Raw genomic sequence first — 23,790 nt, 5'->3', positions numbered from 1 at the left:
TATCTTGTACATGTATTTTTCATTGGTAAGTCATTTTTGTGGCTATACCATTTTAACTAGTCTAGAATTAAAATGTATATCTTGCAGGCAAGTCCTACTTAATTCATCTTTTCTAAATTTCTCTTGTTTATTTTTCCAGTCAAATTTTAGACTTTATTTCTCAAGAAACAAAAATTCTGTTTGGATTTTGACTAGAAGTGAATAATACCAGTTTGGAAAAATTTGACATTTTTTGTCAGTATTGACAAAGTGGTTAATATTTTCATCTTGAAGCACATTATTTTTCATAGTTTATAATGGAATGAAGTTTTTTAATGTTTTTATAACCATAATCTATAAATACTGAAAATTGTGTGTTTGCCTTTTTCTGATACTTATATTTATAGCTATTATTCTTTCTGGTTCATTTCACTGCCTAGGACTTATAGAGAAAAGCTAAGTAATAGTAGTAACCTAAGCAACCCTTGCCAGTGTTACTCTCATTTTACAAAGTTTATTAAATTCCTTATATGAGTTCTGATCATTTGTTTTGTCTTTTTAAAAAAGGTTTTCTGTGAAAAAAAATAAAAGGTTTTCTGTGTTTTTACAACCATAACCATGGTTTTCTGTTCCTTGTGTTCTTTGAAAGTTTGCAAGTGATCATCTGTGGTATTTACTATAGTCAAAATTTAGGAGTTTATACTGTAATGGTATTTAGAATTTTTAAATGTTTTTGTTAGATTCATGATTGTATTTGTTTAGCAGATTTTCATAATTTACATTCCCAGAAATCCATTCTGTAAGATTTTCTTTTCTTTTTTTTTTTTTAATTTTATTTATTTATTTGAGAGAGAATGAGAGAGAGCACGAGAGGGAAGAGGGTCAGAGGGAGAAGCAGACTCCCTGCCGAGCAGGGAGCCCGATGCGGGACTTGATCCCGGGACTCCAGGATCATGACCTGAGCCGAAGGCAGTCGCTTAACCAACTGAGCCACCCAGGTGCCCCATTCTGTAAGATTTTCAAATTAAGTAAAATTAAAAGTATTCTAAATTTTTGTCATTGTATATTTTATATCATCTTTTTCACTTTTGATTTCGTTTATATTATTGATCTTACTTTCTTAGCAGATTAAATAGAAGTTTATTCTTTCTAATACAAAGCGGGTTATAACATTCACTTCTGTAAACACCATTGGCTTCCCACCTGCTCAAGGATGTGGTTCAGATTTCATGAGAACCAAGCCCTTTCTAAAGGTACAGGATCCTTCTACAAGTTTTCAGATTTCCCTGGTGCCACTCAGTAGGTGTGCCAGTTATTCCACAGTAACTGCAGCCACTACTCCAGTCTGTTTGCAGAACATTCTATAGCATTTTATGCCAGGCTGCTGTACAGCAAACTATTCTATGTATAATTCTCAGGACATCATTTAAATACGGAAGCCATTCATTTTGGACAGTTATTTGACTGTTCATTATCATATTCTTATGACCTTATAGGGAAATTTGTCAAGAACCATATGACTGATGATCTTATTGACATTTTGGTCTTTTAGCCAGATTATGAATTAACTTCTGCGTATCATTACTGGTCTTAGTTATAAGGTCTGGAATTTTAACACTCTCTGGCCAGCCAGGCTCTTTAGGAATGAATGATCTTCTGGTTAGGACTGTGTTAAAAAACAAAAACCAGAACTTGGTTTGGACTATTTTGTAAAGAATAATCTAATGACTTAATACTTCATTTTGATGATCTAAACATACACACTTGCCTACTCTTCAACCCATATTGAATAGGTTGTCAAGTATATAGTTTTATTTTCACTAGTGGTTTTTCAAATGCATCTTGCACTCTTTTTATTCTCTTCTACCTGCATCTATTGTCCATCACTTTTTAAACCCTTTCTACCCTGGTCCAAACGTAGCTCAAATGTCACATTCCTCCGAGAATATTTTCATGACCCCTCCAGGTTGTACTGAGCATGTTCCATAGACTTGAGAATTCGTCTGACACCTATCCCTTTGGTATAACCATTGATTTCTCACGTCTTTCTTCCTTAGCTACAGTGACCATTTCCTAATGGTTTTGTATTCTTAATACTTAAAACAATATCAGAAACATGGTAGGCACTCAAATTTAAAAGCAAATGTTTAGATGTCTTCATAAATTCCGAGTGGTTGATTTTCCTCAGGATAATTTTGATAAGCACTAGGTATTATACACAAATGATGAATTATTGAACACTACATCTGGAACTAATGTGTACTATATGTTGGCTAGTAGTATTTAAATTAGAAAAAAAGTAATTGTCGTAAGTTTATGACAGAAGAAACCCATTTCTCTGGGGCTAATTTTAAATATTTTGCTTTTTTGGTAACTTTTAGTTGCAGAGTCTTTAAGAACCTCTGTTTATCGGGCGCCTGGGTGGCTCAGTCGTTAAGCGTCTGCCTTCAGCTCAGGTCATGATCCCAGGGTCCTGGGATCGAGTCCCGCGTCGGGCTCCCAGCTCGGCGGGAGGCCTGCTTCTCCCTCTCCCACTCCCCCTGCTTGTGTTCCTGCTCTCGCTGTCTCTCTCTGTCAAATAAATAAATAAAATCTTTAAAAAAAAAAAGAACCTCTGTTTATCATCTCCATAGGAAATATTTACCACAGCTTTAACATGAATTGCTTTATGTAAATTGTGCCGGGTAAAATACTTTGTGTCATGCACAAATGGATACCTATAAGAGTGGAAAATGGTATACTTTTGAGTTTAGCAACGTAAAAACTTTAAGGACTAAATAAAATATAATGGACCATTTTTCGAGCACAATTTTTCCATACCAGGCAAGAGTGGGGAGAAAGGAGACCTAGGAAGAGAGTTAGCATTTTAAAATGTACATAGTAAAATGTCATTGTTAAATACTGTGGTAGATACCATAAAGACAATTCTTGAAAGGTTATAAAAGTTTGAAGTAGGAATTTGCTACCTCCCTATTTGGGAATGGTATGTCAAAAATGAACTAAACTAAAATGAAATAAATATTCTCACATACTCATGTCCATGTTTTGTAGATGAGAAAACTGCGACTTAAAGATATGAAGTTGTTTGCTTAACCTAACCTACAGTAAGACTCTTAACATGCTTTGTTCTCATTCTAAAACCAGTTCTGTATGTTTTATGATGAAAATGGAATAAAACAAACCAGTGCCACTTCCCTCCATTTTACTTCCATCCTGTATACTTTTTTTCCTTCTGCTTGTAAAGGAACTGCCCATACTAATATCTCTCCTTTCTAGATTCCCCTTCCTCTGGCTCTGCTTCTATTGGCTTCAGTTTAGATCTTCTTCATTCTCAACTAAATTATCCCTCAGCTTCTCTACTCTGAACTATGGACTCCACGTCTTACCATTTAGGAACAAGCAAATGAAGCTTATTTTCCTCATTAAATTCTCTGATTATGCCCCTATTTGTTTAATCAAAGGAGTAGCCAGTATCACTGGCAGTATCTTAAATCTAAAGCTAGGTTTGTCTTTTTTTTATCCTTATAATACATAAGGTCTCCCTTTACTGTCTGATTTTTTCCCCTTCTTCTCCCTTTGAGTCCCTTTGCTGTTTCATAAACATTTGTAGGCTCCAGAGGTGAAAATGTAAGCTCTCTCCTCTGTGTTTTCTGTGCTTTCTTCCCATTTATTGTAACCCATGTCTTTAACTTCAGCTAAAATTACAATATTATCATTTTCCATCTTTACAGGGAGCTTCTGGCTAATATTTTTAATTAACTACAAGACAATTCTAGTAGGAGATTCCACAGGCTGTTTAAAATCGATGTGCTTTAAATATAATTTCATATACTTCTCCATCCTCAGTGCATAAAATAATGTCTTTTTTGTTTCTATATATTGGTAAGTAGGATCGTGATAGACCTAGTTGCTCAAAATAAATGCCTCAGATCCACTTTCAAAGCTTGCTTTTAATGCCACTTCCTTTAATATCCCTGAACTCTTGTTATTCCCAGATACATTCTGTTTTTTCGGGATTTATCTCTACTGTATTAAGGCTGACCTTCTTCATCACTGCCTGCTAACTAGTTTCTTCCACCTTCAGACTATGCTTTCTAAAACAGTTAAGATTTTTCACTTACAAGCATCCATTGGTTCTTTGTGGTCTGTACTGCAAAGAATTCTTAGGATTGTGTGGAAAGGGGATAGGTTAGAATTTCAGGTGAGTCATCATGTATATTCTGAGGAAACATTCAGTGTACAGAATGTTTTCATGACAAAGAGGTTAAGAAAGTGAAGCTGCATGAAATATTCTTGGATGAAGGTAAACAGTATATGAGTGAAAAACATTGTAGGGGGCATGAGGAAAAAGTCCCCGATTCTTACCTAGCATAGCTTGCTATTAACAGTCTCACATTGACATCTTTATTTTTTTAAAAATATTTTTATGTTTTTTTATTTTTTTAGAAAGTGTGTGTGCGAGAGCAGGGGTGTGGGAGGGACAAAGGGCTGGGGGGAGAGACTCCCAAGCAGGCTTCACGCCCAGTGCCAGGCCTGATGTGTTACTCGATCTCACGACCCTGAGGTCGTGACCTAAGCTGAAATCAAGAGTCAGACGCTCAACTGACTGAGCCACCCAGGCACCCCTGGCATCTTTAATTTCTGTCACTATAGCTCACAACCTGTGGTTTATTTATACTTTGTTACTGGAACCTGCCATTTCACAGCCTTTCTGTGTTAGTTTCACTTTGCTCCTGTGACAAAGCACCACAAATTAAGTGGTTTAAAACAACCCCAATTTTTAATGTTATTGTTGTGGTGGTTAGAAGTTCAAAATGCATTGGACTCACTTGGTTAAAATCAAGGTGTTGGTATGACTGCATAGTTTCTGGAAGTTCTAGGGGAGAATCTGCTTCCTTGCCTTTTCCAGCTTGTTTTGGCCAAAGTCATTCCTTGGCCCATGTCCTGTTCCTCCATCTTTAGCGTGCATAACTCCAATCTCTGACCTTTGCCTCCATCCTTATAATCTGTCTCTATGAATATCATTCTTTCACTGCCCTTTTATAAGGATGCTTTTTATTGCATTGGGCTTACTTGAATCATAATCTCCCATCGCAAAATCCTTAATTTAACCACATCAGCAAAATCCCTTTGACATGTGAGGTAACATGTTCACTAGTTTCAGGATGTGAACGTGTTTGTGGCGGGCATTATTCTTCCTACCAGAGTGACAACTTCACTTCTACTTTATCCTAGACCCAGAAGTCCCTTTACCTTAAAAAAAAAAAAAATCTTTATGACCTAACTGAAATGCTTCTTCCTCTGAAAGCTCTTTGCTGTGACTTCACCAGACAAACCTGAAGTAGAATTAATAGATTCCTCCCTCTACTCCCTCAGCACATTATACTCACCATATGGCAATAGGGCTGGTCTAATTAGGTAGGTAAGCATTTGTCTCCTTTATTGGTCTACAAACCTTCTTTATTAGAGTGCATTGCATTGTCTTTGTGTCCCCACTACACCATAGTACAGCATCCTGTAACTAGTATATGCTTAATAAGTGTTTACCAAATGATGAGTTTGAATGCCAGAATTCAACTTCATGTAATAGCAGCCACGTTCAGTCTGTCATTCATTCACTTTTTCAGCTAAAATTTACTGAGCATTGGAAATAAAAAGATGAATTAAACATATTCACCCTGGTGGGACTTCAAGTCTGGGAAGATAGAAAGACGTATAATTAAAGCGATAAGCTAATAGCTTGAGGTAGGATGTAAAGAAAGCTGGTATATCTAGAAAATGTCTCAGGTGACAGGATGTGAGTTGTCTATGAGAATGTTAACAGTAATGGCAACAGCAGTCAACTGCAATGTAAACGGTAACAACCGCAGCTTTCATTTCTTGACTTTGTTGTGTGTGCCAGTGCTCTTCTAGGTATTATGCTATATACTGTAGTGATACCTATTTTTCAAATGAAGAAACTAGTCACAGAGAGGTTATTTGCCCAAAATGACACAGCTAATAGGTGGTGAAAGTGGAATAAGAACCAAGACTGACTGATTGCTCATAACCATTGTAATATGTTCATTTGGTGTAAGGTTTAGTAGTGGTTCACATGGCGTCATATGGTGATGGTATTAATAGGAAATAGGCAGATAATTTCAGGTCCATCCATCCATAATTTGAAGCTACTTGAAATTAGGTCACTGATAGGATGAGCCTCCATGTGACAATAAGAATGTACATAAGAACATCACTATATTTATATATAGTTGGCATTGGGATTTGTGGGTAAGGATTTTAATCATGCAACAAGTACAGCAAAGCTTGGATGTCTATGACTAGATATATTTGATCTGTCTTTCAAGATAAGATACAATAAATTATGTCAAAGAGGTTTGTAAAGATTATTATTGTAGAATGACCAAGATGTTGAATCTGTGATATGCTACATGTTTTTTTCCCTAATACACAGCATTTCAAGAGGCTCAATTAAGTATCTGGACGTTACCAAACTGATGCTTTCCAAACCAATTGAGTTTTAAGAAATAAAATTGCGGACTAGCTTGTGTGCCTTATAGAAATGAAATGAGTGGGGAAGTAGTATTTTGAACAAGAGTAAAGTAGTAAGATAGTTAAGCTGGAAGGTCTTGCAGTGTATAGTTGGATCCTGGAGTTGTTTGGGTAGTGCTGATGAAAATCCCACTGAGAGAGGAACTGATTCTCACTGCTAACCTGAAGGCTGAAGATAGCAACTTGAAGATTTCCTGCTGCTCCAGTTAGTGCATTGGCTTGGAAATGGAATTCAGGGTTTAGGAATCCATGACTCAGGCTTGCGCTGTAATGTGGCAGTTCATCAGATGCATTTGTTGAGTCGGCTTTTCACACTAGGTTTCATTTATGTCTGTATGTGAACTCAAAGTCCTTCTTTAGAAAACCGAAACAGGCTATCGTCATTTTTTTAAAAGATTTTATTTATTTATTTGACAGAAAGAGAGAGAGACAGCGAGAGAGGGAACACAAGCAGGGGGAGTGGGAGAGGGAGAAGCAGGCTTCCTCCTGAGCAGGGAGCCCGATGCGGGGCTCCATCCCAGGACCCTGGGACCATGACCTGAGCTGAAGGCAGACACTTAACGACTGAGCCACCCAGGCGCCCCCAGGCTATCATCATTTAAAGGAGCTGGAGTTAAAATAGCTTGTTCACAGTGCTTATTTTAAAAATTCACTGACTTTCTGACTAAAATGATGATGGTATCACTTTACTGCAAGTGAATAGATAGGGATTTTGTTTTGTGAATTAAAATGTGTCTTAACAGACTTTTATTAATGCGAATGAATTACTCATTTAGAAATATTCAGAGGTAAAAAAAATAGTCAGAGGTATCTGTGGCAGTAGGAGAGCAAAATATGTGACTGTCAAACCACCATTTCAGCTTCCTCATTTTTAATAAAGTCATAGTGATTGAAAGCTGAATACGATCAGTCCTCAACTGTCTTGCAAAGAAACTTGTGCTGTCATGGATTGACAATATATTTGAACTGTGTTCTGACTTGCTACTTTTTGAAATTCAGTCTTTCACCTCTACTATCTCAGTCTTAGACAAGAATAAAAGAGGGTTGATTTTTCCAAGAAAGATAGTGTTTCGTTTCAGTTAATTTCAGATGGAATCTATCACCCTTTTGAAATCCAAATACTAGGCTAATGTCCCTTCTAGTACTTGTAATAGGAAGAAATGATGTATCTTTCCATAGCTTTCAGAGACAGTGTACTTATTTTCAGTAGAGACAGTCTTTAAATTCTCTTGAAGTATCTTTTAAGAGATTTTTGAAAGATAATTGTAAAATTAAATTTAAATCTTTAGAGGCATAGAATTTATGATTTCTTTTTGACTCAGAAGAATGATACAGAATAAAATCATATTCTATTGTAGCATGGAACATTAAAACGTGTGTTTAGTAATTTATATTAGAAATAAGTTGTTAGTGAAATAGTCTTTTTGATGGGATTGTTTCCACTTACTTAAATGCAGTTGGGTCCTCTAAAGAGAAATTCTAACCCTTTAAGGGATCTTAAGATTTTAAAACATGTTGGGGGCCTTATGGAAAAATAATTTTGGCACTACCTGTTTGGATTTTACTTAGCAACCACAACATAAAGGATAACATGATACAGATCCTGTTCACATTCTTAACTCTTGTGATACCCATTGCCGCAATTGTATGCATTATCAAAAGTCAAACAAAAATCTTAAAATATTGCTATATATTTTTTAAAAATATATGTTTTTCATTTTATCTTTGCTTTAGGGAACAGCCTTTAAAACCTGGAAGATGAAAGCTCCGATTCCACACTTGATTCTCTTATATGCTACTTTTACTCAGAGTTTGAAGGTTGTGACCAAAAGAGGCTCTGGTAAGCAGTGTATCTTCCTTTATTCTCATTTTATGGCTTGAAGTGATGGTGCTACATTCACATATGTGCCATTTGTGGAGAGATTGAGAATTAATGGGGGCCCGTATTGTGGAAATACTGCAGACATTATTTTTAAATGAATGGAGCTTATTCATAGGGAATTAGAAAGGTGAGAATAGGTTGAAAAATGTGGCTTATATCATAAATTACTATGAATTTGAAGGGATTCAATGCCAAAAGCTTGTACTTTTATTTCATTTTATAGTATGATTTTCAATATTCTTTTATAAAGAGTGTCATTTTAACTTTTGCATGGAAACATTGTGACTTACTTTAGTGTTAACTTTACTGTTACCATTTCAATATCAGTTATGCTTAGGACAGATTCTTTTTAGTGTACTTCAGCTGATTTGCTGGATTATTTTGCAGGTATTTAAAGAAAGCACCACAGTTATTAAAGAAAATATCATGGAGGAACATTCTAACATGTTAGTAGAAAGTAAAGAGATAGACTGGTAATAGGAAAGGAGCTGCTAAATAGAATAACGTTGAAACTTATGGAAAACTGTGTTATAAGACATCTTGGTTTTCAGCTGATTGTTGATACTTGGAGTGAGTGAAATGTATGAGGCAATTGTATACATACTGTTACCGGTGTGAAGTTTTATTTTGTCTGATAAGTGATTGATAATATGAAGCCTTGCCACACTCACATTTTATGTGGGATTACAGAATTTTTGAAGCTATAGCTTTTGAGTGTAACGGAGGAAGGAATGTATTGTGTTTAGTTGCTAGAACTAGAATGTGTTGTATGTTAGTTCTAGAGAGACAGAAAAAGAGGAGATAATGTGCAAGAGGCTGCAAGGTGTTGTGATTATCAAGAATTGGATAAACAAAAGTATCTTGGGAATTCAGAAAGGAGAAGGAATGAAATGGCCTAGATGGGGCTACAGCGACCATTCTCAGTCCCTTAGGTTAAGAGGCTTCAAACTCATATTGATTATCTAATGAAAAAGGCCACATGCAGGGGAAGTAGAGAACAAGTCTGCTATCATGAGCGCCCCACCTCCTTTGGATGAAAGTCTGGGGAGAAATTGAGGGGTACTTGTGCATGGATAAGGAGATGATGCAGGGTTGAGAGTTAAAGGAATTTTACTGAGCCTTTTGGCTCTAGAACTTTTTGGTTACTGTACAGCTGTTGTATCTGCCATTGATGTGGTTGTAGACAATGTGAGAAAATAGTTTCTATGCTGACACATTATTTCATATGTTCCTCTTGGTGGATTTTTTTAAATGGAGCAAACCTTAGAGCAGGATTATGATGTAGTGGCTTTTGTAATTTGAGTGGATTACTGGCGAATACCAGATATTTTGATTTCTTTGTCTGCCACTTGCACTGAAACCTATGGTAATTACTGTAGGTACAAGAAGGAGCAAGTCGTGAAGGAAGCTGGTAATTTCTACAACAGTGTTATTTTCTCCAATGGCAATTTACATTAAAAGCACTTAATATGGGTCTTTGAGATACTGGCCACATAGAAGGGAAACACTTAACTGTCTAAGTATTATAACAAAATGAAACTATTCAAAGTAGAAATATTGAGTGAATCTTAAAAACTTATTTTTTTCTGGTTATGATACTTGGTTACATAAAATTTTTTTCAGTTCTTTTTGTGTATGTTGGATTTAAGATTGATGTATTGAAGTGCAAATGTGACTTTTTTTCTACCATCAAACAGTGGTGAAAGGTACATTCTATATAAATTCTAATCTGGGGGAAAAACTTTTATTAAATTGGGATTTACTTTGAGTAGCAAGGGAGCAGAGCTAGAAATGTGGGACAGTTGGAAAATTCATAACTCCTGCTCCAGAGACCTGAGAAAACTCAATGACCTGTCTCAAAATCAATTTTTATTTTAATGATATAATTATTTTGGGAGGGTGGTAATAAAATGCTGCTCTAAGTTTGGCATAAGTTCTGAGACCTTGTTCTCCTCTATTTACAAATACAGTTGTCACATGGCTACTTAATACCTCCCAAGCCAAATGTGTTTTCTCTATCATAATGTAAAAATGATAAATAGGACAGATAATGAGATTAAGCGGCAGGTTTGATTTGTTTATTTTTCTGTGTAATGTGAATTAAGATAGCTTCTCCCACTATGTGTGTTAAGATCCATCTGGATGAAGGTTTGCTTGTATGATTTTTGAATATTAAGCGTGCAATTTAGGAATAAATAATATTACTTTATCCATATACTTTCATAGCTGACGCTCATTTCAGCTGATGCCTGTTACCATGGCACCTTTGTTGAGAGAAGCAGATATGTAGCTTACTGAAGAGCATCATTACTGATCTCCATAGATCAAGTAGAAGAGGAGTGCACTTGGCATCTTCTCCTTAAAAGATTAATGGCTCACTCTTCATGCCTGGTCCAACCTATAAAACCAGAGGCATCAAGGCCGGGGAATAAAAATCTTTTTTGATGTTTGATCTCACATATTAACCAAGAGGGCTACTTATCCTTGTTCTTTCTTCTTATTATTTCTTTTTTAATTTTATAAATCTTTTTGAATACAGTTAACATCATTTAAGCCCAATGCTTTTCATGTGTCTTTTGCTAGAATATTATTTTTAATTCACTGTGATTACTAGAAAACCAGAACTAGATACTTTAATAACCAAGAGCATATTAAATATGATTATAGTACATATTAGTAATGTTGAATTTTTTATGTCACATTACTTATGTATAGCATTGACTTTAGATAAACACATATGGTAATTCCATAAAAATGTAGAAGTAGGTATTTGTTTCTCATTAACACAACTAATTTGAAAGCAATAGGATCTCTTCATAAACAAATTGGAGATGTAATTTTTTTTCATTTGATCATTTTTTTTATTATGTTTGTTAATCACCATACATTACATCATTGCCTTATACCCCCATTGCTATGAATTTAAGGAACAAATTAAATATAATGAAGTTATGTCATCATACCATCCTTGATTGAAATACTAAAAATTCAGTTTTATGATGTTTGGGTTTAAATATCACTTCGCGTATATATATGATTATAACAGGCAAGGATTGAATCTAGTGTCTCAGGTCATGTTCTAAAGTTTTGCCTACATTTAGAATGAAGGCCTTTAATTTCAGTGGAAGTAGATATTCAGCCTTTGTACCCAATAGATTTTCTTTTGGAACAATTTTCTACCTTGTTCTTAGTTTTTATAAGCAGCACTTGAAGAAAGAGGCAAAGACTATCAGTAATACCCATTCTCCTCTAGTTTATGAAGCACTGTAGCAATTCAGTAAATAAACATTTGAGTTGCTGTCATTTGTAGAATTCTGTACAAAAACCACATGTTAAGCAGATGCTTGCTTGGAGAGTCTGTATCTCCACCAGTTCAGAAAGGTTTGCTTAATGTTCTTGTTAGTGTGTATATGTGTGTGTGTGTGTTTCTCCCCTTTTCTCTTCCCTCATTTTCTTTCCTTTTTCCATTTCTTCCTTTCCTCCTCTTTGCTGCCTCCTTTTTGCTTTCTCCTCTTTTCCCTTCCTCCTTCCCTCCCTCCTTCCACCCCTCTGTCCTTTTTTTTATTAGTGTATTTGTCTGCAAACAAAAGAACCTATTTTGAATATTCCCACTGTGTGTTTGTAGAACTTTTTTAACTACAAAAATACTCTTATTACTTTGTTTGAAGGGTTAAAGTCCATGAAATACCATGTCTTCAAATGGTTATTTCAAGAGTGTAGCATGGTCTCTGTTCATAATGGCTATTACCTATTTTTTATTTTGTGTGATTAAGAGGATTTGGATTATGATTCAGAGGCAGGGACATAATACAAGCTGTTGAAGGACCGTTATGTACAAAGTGTTGGTATAGTATTTTGGGGAACTAAAGTGTGGGTTGTGATTTGGTCTAAGAGTTGGGGTCGTGGAATATAAATTGAAGCCAGAGGGACCTGGATATAGAGAATTGGGAAGAGAAAGGTATCCAGACCTTTTGTTTGTTTCTCTTTGCGCTCATATCCATCTCCAAAATATGAATGCAGATACCCTGATTTATATATGCTTATAACCTTCACAGTGCCACATATGATATGTGTTTCAGTCTGGATTCCATAAAATGTCTTCATGCAATGATGATTACATGAATGTATGAATGAGTGACTTTAATGTTCAGGCTGGGTTACATCAGTGAGGATACTACAAGTGTTAGAAAAATAAAGGTAAAATGAAATAGAGAAGGATTTGGAAAAAAATTTTTTCTTAAATAGAAATTGGTATAATGTATAATATGAGATTATTGAAGTGAAAGATATAAACTCAGAATAAGCAGTATCTAAGATGTGCTAGGGTTTATATGAAGACAATGAACCTTTGCAAATCATGAGTGTCTTCATGAGCTTGAAGTGCAGTTCAAAATGTGCTAGAAGGGAAGGAAAATGATTCTTTAAATATTATTGCATTGGAATTTTACTACATTTAGTGCTGCTTTAAAGAAGTATTGTCATTATGCCAACATTTTGTTTTAATGGTATTGCTCAATATATGCCACCGTGTAAAGGGTGTAGTTCATGATTATGGATACACAATAAATAAGCAACTGACTTCTGTGTAGGAAAAAAAAAGTATTCACAATTATTAGAGCATATGGAGAATAGTAGGTGGCTATAGTACTACAAACCAAAGAGTGTATCTTATTCTAGAAGGTATTTAGGATATGTAAAAGCTACTAAAAACAGCCATCTATTAAAGAGTAAAAGGTTTACCACAGGGAGTTTATCTTCTCTTCATTCTAGAATATGACAGTAGACACCTGTTTGTGTAAAATGATTTAGATGCAGCAAGAGGAAGTCTCTCAAGAGGTTTTCGTTGATTTGTAACTCCAAGCCCAAATAATTTATACAAGATAATGGTAGTTAAATCACCAAAGATACAGTTTAGGTTCTAATCTAATTTTTGTATTTGTTATTTCTGGATCTTCATTTCTTTAAGGGAAATAAATTATGCTACTGTGTAAATAAATTTAGATTTAAGTGAGAAAGTTTTGGTGGGGTGTTTCCATCTGATGCCAATGTGATATATGTGCGTCAGCCTCGTGGGCAATCCAGAAAATCAATGAGCTTAATTCCACATGATTAAGAAACAACCTAGTCCCCCAACATCTGCCTTTTATTATGTTACCGTGTGTTTATTCCCAGTTTGCCAAATATGTCAGAAAGTATGAAGCATTTCTCCTGTTTTTCCTTTGGGATAGCTTATAAGAGCAAACTTCTGAGGCTTTGTTTCTTTACTTTTCGAAGGAAAAAAATATACTTTACTTTTTCTTGGAAAAAAATTCCCCCTTCTAATGTATCTTGTTTTTAAAATAAATTTTGAGGTTAGATCTAGAATAATTTTATTATTCATTTGAAATAATGTCTTGAATTAGACTAAGTCTAATGAATAAATGGAACTTAACCCTGACAAAATTATCCAATATATTTGTTTAATAATCATCTGATATACCTAAAAATTTCACCATAAACTTGTTCACCTTTAGTGTCGGTGAACAATTTTATATAGAGTTGGTGTAGATTAATGTCATTTGTGGAGACTGATGCCTGGTTCATGGTGAATTTACGTGGAGAAGATAAAAGTCAATATAGATGAGTCTTGCAAGTTGAAAAGAATTTAAATGGAAGAGGAATACTCCAAGTTAAAAAATATATCAGTGTGACATTGTATCAAAGGGATAATAAAAGATATATCCTTCTATGTATGTAAAGGACAAATGAGGAGTAGGGGCGGAAGTGAGCAGCCAGTTGACGGTGAGCATTTTAAGTCACATTAAGAAACTGATGTTCATTCTAGAGATAGCACAGAGGTGGCAACTGGAGGACAAACAGATGAGCCCCTGATCCATGATGAATTTACTGTAGGCTTGAAGATGATCCTTGAGGTGGCTTGGAAATTAGGGACAGTTTTGTGTTAGTATCCTAACAAATAAGCAAAAAATTCAGTGGCTTAAAGCAACACAAATTGATCATTTTACCATTGTGGAGGTCAGATGTCTGAAATAGGTTGGTAGGACTGTGTTCTTTGTGCAGCCTCTAGAAAATCTGTTTCAGGCCATTTTCATGCTTCCATTGGCTACCTGCATTTTTCTGGCTCATGGTCCCCCGTCATTGCAACTTCTGCTTATATCATCACATCTCTTTCTCTGGCTCTGACTTTCCCCACCTTCCTCTTTACCTTTTAAGGGCCCTTGTGATTACACTGGAACTGCATAGGTAATCCAGGAAAATCTCCCCATCTCTAGATCCTTAATTTAATCAGATCTACAAAGTCCCTTTTGCCATGTCATGTAACAAAGTCATATGTTCCAGGGATTATGATGTGGACATCTTTGGGGAGGTGGGTGCATTATGCTTTCTACCATGACTGATAATTACCTCAGTTAGTCAAACAAATTTCTTATTGCATTTAGACTAGAGATTAGAGAATGGGTGGTCAGTCAGGAGCTAGATAGGAATGGGGGAAGTTGAAAATTTTTTCCTGAAGGGGACCATGTGATCTGTGATCTATGAAAAAAGAGAAGTAGTGGGGGAGAATAGGAAGAAAAGGGAAAAGAAAACGGCAGAGGAAAAGGGAGACAGGGAAGAAGAAGGCTAAGAAAGACTCTGGTGATGCTTTGGATCTTGATAGCTTTTAAGTTTCATCTGCACCACGCAAATGTGCTCTAAAAAATATCCCCACTTTTTTGTGATAACCTAGAGGAGTCTGTTTCTTTCAATCAAAACTGCCTGACACAAAAATTATTTCTCGACTCCAAGTACTGGCAGTAAGAACAAGAGAGAAGAGCAACTTTAAAGTTAGAATCCATTGAGTTTGATGATTAGATGGACGTTTGAAAAAATAAACGTGGAGAAAATAATTCTGTAATAGGATTAGATGTCATCAATCATATTAAAAGTTTCCAAAGAACAGACACTCAAAAGGACCGCTTATTTAAATAAGACAGTAGGGAAGTCTTTCTGATTAAGATGAAGCCCAAAAAGAAGATTGAGCACAGAGTATGAAGAGTTTCATGTGCCTTGCCAGGAGATTTTGGGTTTTATTTTGTAGAACAGAAAGTTTTGGCTGAGATATTTTTTTTAAAGATTTTATTTATTAATTTGACACACACAGAGAGAGAGAGAGAGAGACCGAGAGCAGGAACACAAGCAGGGCCAGTGGGAGAGGGAGAAGCAGGCTTCCCGCCGAGCAGGGAGCCCGATGTGGGACTCGATCCCAGGACCCTGGGATCATGACCTGAGCCGAAGGCAGGCACTTAACGACTGAGCCACCCAGGCGCCCTGGCCGAGATATTTAATTACTTTGCAAATACCTTTAGTAGTAAATTTGGTCTGTGAGGCTGGACCTCAGATTTGGCAGATCCATGCATTGTGGTGTCTTCTATATACCATAAAGATGAATCTCTTTGATAAATATGCAATAGTGCTGCACAAATGTTTGTGCCAGTTCATCAGTAAAGCTGCCTTTACAGAAGAGAAAAGACACACACAGAGTCAAGCTATAAAGGGTCATACATGTGAGTGGCATGGTCAGATCTGTTTTTGAACAGATAATACTCTCAGTAGGAAAAGACTGTATTGGGATTCCAGTGTGATCAGTCAGGGACTCAATAAAAATTATATCGAGCTGCACTAAGGGCCTGAAAAGCAGTCAGAGGGACTGAAAACATGTTTCTGGAGAAAAGTAAATGTGGACAAGTGAATGTTTGGAGATAGATTATGAAATAATTTGAAAATAAGTTATATTGATGGTGTCACCAATTAGGAGGAGGGGCTTCCCCCCCCCCCTTCAGGGAGAGATGATTGAATGAGTTTAGTTTGGAACATATGAGCTGTGGCAATCACTGAAAATACTGAGCTGATGGATTTATTGGTCTGGAGTTATACTAGTTTCCTGTGGCTGCCATAACAGATTACCACAAACTGGCTGACTTAAAACAATAGAAATCTATTCTCTCACAGTTCTGGAGGCTAGAAGTCCAAAATCAAGGTGTAGGCAAGGCCACATTCCCTCTGAAGGCTCTGTGGGAGAATCCTTCCTTGTCTCTTCTAGCTTCTGGTGGTTTCAGGTGTTACTTGGTTTGTATTTGCATAGTTCCAGTCTCTCTGCCTATATCTACACATGACCTTCTCCTTTATATCTCTAATCTCCCTTTGCCTTTCTCTTATAAGGACACTTGTCACTAGATTTAGGGTCTGCTTCAATAATTTAGGATGATCTTGAGATCTGAAAGCTATTGTCAGGTTTTATTTGTGTGTGTGTGTGTGTATGTGTGTGTGTATTATACAAAATCAGTATATTATAATGGCTGTTTATTTTATAAAATTTACTTAACTCTTAGAAGTTATTTTATTATTTTTTCTATTTAGGTAAAACAAGAGTAAAACTCTTGGTCATCCATGATAATGAGAATCATTGTACTATAGAAAGGAAAACATTTCTCCAACCAAAAATTCTTTTACTTAGATTTGAAATGTTTGCCTAGACTAATCTCCTGAAGGTAGGGTAATACTGATTCAACTTTCGTTCCCTTATTTCATACAAACAAATGGGAAAGGTGGCTTACAAGGGTATTAAAATGTGTCATGGTTAATCCTCATGTTGACTATCATAAATTGTCAGCCATTTGTACAGATAACTGATAGTGACATGTCAACTTTTTTCTACATTGCTGAGCACTAAAAACACATGCTTTGAGTTATTTTTCCAGAAGTAGTTTATTTTTTAAATATATTTTTATTATGCTCAGTTAGCCAGCATATAGTACATCATAAGTGTTTGTTGCAGTGTTCAACAATTCTGTAGTTGTGTATAACACCTAGTGCTCATCCCAACATGTGACCTCCTTAATAGTTTAGATTATTTTGGTGAGTATTATGAGACTTACAGAAATGGAAATTAAGAAACTTGGATTTCATTCCCATTATGTTGATTGGGACAAGTCCCTGAACCTTTCAGACCTCGGTTTCCTTTTTCATAAATGAAAAATTTTGAGCTACATCATCATCACTAGAAATTGAAGTTAATCATTGTGTTCATTTCACAAGCATTTATTGAACACCTTCACTACATGGTATATAAAAAGACACCTTTTCTTCTGTAACATATTGTACGTATTTACAAATTGATCAAACAGATTTAGATGACCAGAGTTTGTAGCCAGAATACTCCCTGTCTACATTTAACTTTATGCTACGTAGTTTGTCCTAACACTGCAGAGTGGAGGCTATCAGTTTAAAACAAAGGTTCAATTAGGGAAAAAAAATTGCTTTTGGTTAAAAAAGCACATGGTATATAGTTACAGTGCTAAAATAAAGATAAGGTACTTTTCCTTGCAGGTAGTGATGTATCTAAGTGAAATTAGGTTTGGCAGTTCACAGTGCTAAACTGTGTTTTAGCCTATTTTTGCTTATTTATGGCAGATTTCCTTTTGTAGAATTATAGTCTCTTCAAATGTCTGAAGTGTTGACTTGCATGGAAAATGTTGCCTTAAGGCAATGACAATGGATAACTTTGCCAAGTTTTAAAATCTGAGGGTTATATATAAACATTTCTTTAGAGAGTGTCTGTCTGTAAGCCTTTTGTGGGCATCCTAAACACTATTCAATTATCATTTATATTTTACTAACTGTACTAAAATGTTTCCCCATTAATATTGCTACTTGGATTTCAGTAAAGTTCTGTCATTGGCATTTTACTTTGATTACTAAAAGCATATTCCATTTAGTTTTTATTCCACATATAACACAAACATGTTGTGAATGATAAAGGAAAATTATTTTCATCATTGATAAGAAAATGTTTCCATACTCTGATTCATATTTTTTCATCAACACCTATTCATATCAGAAGAAAAGGACAATTTCAAATTTAAAAGAAGATTCTTCCAGTTTTTCCTATAAAACGTTCTATAAAAGAATTGTTTGGACTCTCCAACGCCATCTGGTGGCTTTTCAGAGTTGGTGAAAATACAGGAATAAACAAAAAGGAGAAAATATGGAAAGAAAACGTCTAATGAATTATTTTTCAGATTTTTTTGTTTTTTTATTTTACATTTTTAAAAATTTTATTATGTTAATCACCATACGTTACATCATTAGTTTTTGATGTAGTGCTCAATGATTCATTGTTTGCGGATTGAAGAGGGCACCTACTGAATGGAGCACTGGGTGTTATACGCAATCAGATGTTATTTTAATTGATTTTAATATTTTCCAAGTCTTTATTTTCCCCAATTACATTGCCGTAGGTTTGAAAAAAAAGTAGATTTCTGTTCGTTCTTGGGTATATTTTATAATAGAAATTTTCATTGCGTTTTTAAAGAGACAGAAAAAATACTGTATTTTACCAATATATAATCATGTCAGTTTGTAGCCCTATATTATCAAGTTCAAGTTATGTACACAAGTACATTCATATTATAAAGTATTTATAAAATTCCTTCTTGTAATATGCTGCTGCCGTGAAGGTTTTGTCATTGTAATGACTTAGGCAATAAAAGGAGAAAAAGTCAAGGAAGATTTTTTTAGTTGTTCACTAATATAAATAAGAGCTGTTGGTAGAAATATGGAAATGAAGAAAATGGGAGGATGACTCTGTGCTAAACTGTTTAGATTTTCCTGATTTCCTAGAGGACTGGGCATGGAACATGAGGTGGAGGGTCCTGAGTGTAGTCAAGCTAATAAACGTAAAGTACTAGTTACGAGGCAAAGTTGCCTTGAAAAAGCATTTGCTCTTTTTAAATTAATTAATTTAAAATTATTTTTATTATTATTATGTTCAGTTAGCCAGCATATAGTGCATCTTTAGTTATTGATGTAGTGTTGAACAATTCATTAGTTGTGTGTAACACCCAGGGCTCATCACCACACATGCCCTCCTTCATACCCGTGTGATGGGTATTAAGGCAATTGCTCTTATCTGCCTATCCTAGAAGAATGAGGTCCGAGTTGAAAGGAAATTCCTGGTTGGCCATGTTTCATTTTTTATAAAAGGAAAATTTCCAAAGGGCCGTAGCTGTTACAAATATCTTTTCAGGGGCGCCTGGGTGGCCCAGTTTTTAAGCGTCTGCCTTCGGTTCAGGTCATGATCCCAGGGTCCTGGGATCAAGCCCCACATCGGGCTCCCTGCCCTGCGGGAAGCCTGCTTCTCCCTCTTCCACTCCCCCTGCTTGTGTTCCCTCTCTCACTGTGTCTTTCTCTGTCAAATAAATAAAAATTTAAAAAAAATTAAAAAAACCCAAATATCTTTTCAAATAAAAGGAATATATTACACACAAATACTAATATACAATCTATCTTTTTCAGTCTTTCTAAAGTTTGAAGATAATCTCCAACTTTCTCCGTTTATGAGTACTTATATATAATGTGTACAGCTGAATTCGTTTGTTTCTTTTATGCATTTATGACCTAATGTCACATGGAAGCTCCTTCATCTTCCCAGTGGACAAAAGTAATAGGTTCTGTATAAAATTGTTAACAAACATCTATTGAATTCCTACTGTAGTATGTAGTCAATAACATTGACTGACATCAGTTATCCTGGCTATAAAAGAGGTCAAAATGTTTAGATATTTGGCTGTAGAGATTTGACTTTTGGATTCCTTATTTTAAAAACTAAATGATAGGAAATTTTAGTAAAAGAAACAAGGTGAAAGGATTTATCATTGTTAGGTTTGATCACTTCATTCTTTGTTTTCCATATCCATGAATTGTATTCTGAAAATTGTTTATACAATTTCCCCATAGCTTTGTTGATTATTGTTTTAGAAATATATGGACTGCTGATTTTGGTAGCCCTATGTTTTTTCACACTGTAAAACGCATGTATCATAACTTTAGAACTGGTAATACTATAGGCATTGTTCTTTCATATTTACTAGTCCATTCTAGTTACTCTTTCATATTTAGCAAATACTTTCACACAGAGCATACTATACACAAACATCTGGAGTGGATTCTCTGAGAGATTAAAAAGATGAACAAACAACTCTCTCTATACTGTCTCTGTTGTTAAAGATCTTGCAAAAGAAATAAGTGGCATGAGATATACAAGTGTAATGTATCAGTTCCTATTGCTCCTTTGAAAATTACCACAGATTTTGTGGCTTAAAACAACACAGATTTATTATCTTACATTACAGTTCTGGAAGTCAGAAGTCCTAAAATCAAGGTGTCAGCAGGGCTGCATTCTTTGAGGAGCCTCCAGGGGAGAATCTCTTTCCTTGCATTCTCCAGCTTCTAGAAGCCATTTTCATTCCTTGGCTTATGGCTCCTTCCTAAACTCAGATCCCGTGACACATCTTCCAAACTCTCTCTCTCTCACTTCTCCTTTCATTGTCACGTCTCCTTATCCGTCCGCTTCTCATCTCCTGCTTCTCTTTCATAAGGATTCTTTTGATTACAGTTAGAGTCCATACAGTTAATCTAGAAAAATCTCTCCATCTCAGGATCCTTAATTACATCTGCAGGATCACTTTTGCCATATAAGGTAACATATTCACAGGTTATGGGAATTAGGATGTGGGAATCTTTGAGGGGACATTCTGTCTGTCACAGTTGTACACTACAGTAGTTTTTACATGAAGGAGTTTATGTGGCTGGAATACACGTACAGTTGAGCACAGCATGGATGAGAGGAGGGTGAGTGTCAGGAGAAAAGGTGGGAAAAGATAGATAGGAGCCATATCACAAAGGGCTTTGTATGACAGAAGAAATAGGAATATTATTTGGGTACAACTGAAGGAATTTAAGCAGGTGTGTAGTAGGAATAGCCTGACCAGGTAGGTTGGAAAGAACTCTGAGAGCAGAGGGTGGGAAATTAAGCCAACAGTCCAGGCCAGGAAGTTATGAATTGAGGCAGTAGCATTAAGGAACATGGAGATATGGATTTGATTGGTAGTGTAATAAAGAATTGATAAAACTTAGGGGCTGATTATATAAGTCGAGAGAGGAAGAGGTGGAAGGTGATTCTAGTCGCTTTCATTAGAGTTCTGTTGAGAATTAATAGTTAATGTTGCACTTCTAGTCTGCATTCTTCCTGGGCAGATACATTTTTAGGTTTCAATATGATCTCTCTTTCGTGGTTTGGCTTTAGACCTGCACTGTACATCTGACATAAAAGCCTAGGTTTTGGAGCTAAAGCCCTCTTTTGTAGTAGATCTCTCACACAGTGCATCTTCCTCAAGTCAGTATTTACTTCTCATAGTTGTTTCAAGTTTCTTCGGTCAATGTGCTTGTAATGGAGGATTGTATTAATGAGTGAGTCTTCCTTTGCTAATTTCAGTGAACTACCTCAAAAGAACATAGGGGTATTTTTTAAAGATGTCAGGCTTTTTAGCAAATACAATATGACATATATGCATACATTCATGCATATCCACATATCCACATACATACCTGTGTGTGTGATATATATATACAATTAACTTCACAAAACATTTATCAAGCTGCCACTATGTGCCAGGTGCTGAGAGTTCAGAAGTGATTAGGATATGTGATTGCTGCATATTTTAACATCTGTCTTTTATTTACCCAACTAAATAGTACAGGCTCATTGAGTGTAAAAATATCTTAGGTGTTTATGTATATGTCTTTTAGAATCACTGTGCTTGAAAGAATCATTGCATAATTAGTGCTCAATACATGTTTGTATTTGATTGCTGGATTTAAGCATGTTGATGAATCTCATCACAACACTGTATTTTCCCATAGCGATTTTTGTGCATGTCATAACTCCTCCCCAATACCAGAAGTTCCTTGAGGAGTGATCTCTCTGTATAGTTTAACTTCATACTCTTTACAAACCCTCACCCAAGGCCTTGCACAGAGCATTCTCCGACCAATTGTTACGTGAGCAAATGAATGAATTTAACTTACATAAAATGAATAGTTTATTGGAGTTTACATTTCTCTGGAAAGGGAGAATTAAATTTTATCTTCAGTTGTCAGAGTGATCTGACCATCAGTGGTTACTGAATATAATTCCCTGCTGGAATTTTAATAACTGAAGCCAGAAGCACTGAGGCTATCCTAGGAAGTGGATCTTGAGGTAACATTTTTTCTTCTGCTCACAAGGGCAGCTTTTTAGTTATTTCATTGTAATGGGATTTGTGCAGCTTTTTCCTCCTCCTCATCCATGGAGTTTTTGCCACATGTATGCATATGTAGGTCATTCCATGAAGGAGGACTAGATGGACAAAATGAATCCTGCATGGAAGTGTGCCTGCCAAGAGTGGGGCATGAGCCAAAGCAGCTGCTCCATGCCTCCATGTCTCCTAAGATGGATCACAGCAAACCCTAGGAATGCTGGTGAATAGAAGTGGCCTACAACATTGAGGGTGTTTTATTTTAATTCAGAACATGAATTAGTTCAATTTGGCAACTTGCACATTCATTCTACCACTCTGTAACTGACATGCCGCTCTGCAATGAACGGTGGTGACTTACTGTTTGTTTCAAAGGCATGTTTTTGCTTCTTTGGGAGACGTGCTTAGTTTGTTTTGTTCAATTTTTAATGATACATGATTTTATTTTAAATTTCTTTGGAAACTGCTTTGTATCCTAGGGTTTCCGGCTTTCTATGAATTGAGGGGAGGTTATTACCTTCTAAGTTTTCAATTAGGAACACAAAGCAAGTTTGGAAGCTCCGTTGGGATCTTGTAAACCCTCTCAAAGCATGGTCTGAATGAGACAATTTTTGTGCAACTAGCTCTAATTGTCTGAGATGAGACAATCTACAGAAGCTAATTGGAGAGAGTCTCATTCTGTAGCATGCATGGGGTTGATACAACAATAATTTTCTTCTTTGGGTTCTTTTTGTTTGTTTATTTTTGGAGGTTTTTGTTTGTTTGGTCCACTCTTTTTGTACTTCATATTTTTTAAAGATTTTATTTATTTATTTATTTGACAGAGAGAGACACAGCGAGAGAGGGAACACAAGCAGGGGGAGCGGGAGAGGGAGAAGCAGGCTTCCCACTGAGCAGGGAGCCTGATGCGGGGCTCGATCCCAGGACCCTGGGATCATGACCTGAGCCAAAGGCAGACACTTAATGACTAAGCCACCCAGGCGCCCCTGTACTTCATATTTTTAAGGGAAAATTTTTCTCAATTTTAACTCATTCTCCAAAGATAAGCTTCAGGCTTTGGGTTTACATATATATATATATATATATATCCTCAAATTCTGCATAATGTTCCTAAATCCAGATCCATTTTTATATTTAATAAGGAATGAGTAAACTTTTGATGACCTTGTATCCCCTTTTACTTTACCTGCATTTGAGACTGGATTCTGTTTCAATATAATGTTTGTGTTCTGAATTACAGCTGGTAGGTAGAGAATAGTATTT

Source organism: Eumetopias jubatus, unplaced genomic scaffold (genome assembly GCF_037043125.1).
Source record: "Eumetopias jubatus isolate StellerSeaLion01/CBP00866 unplaced genomic scaffold, mEumJub1_p1.0 scaffold_11, whole genome shotgun sequence".
Classification (NCBI taxonomy): domain Eukaryota; kingdom Metazoa; phylum Chordata; class Mammalia; order Carnivora; family Otariidae; genus Eumetopias; species Eumetopias jubatus.
Note: the sequence above shows the minus strand (reverse complement) of the source record.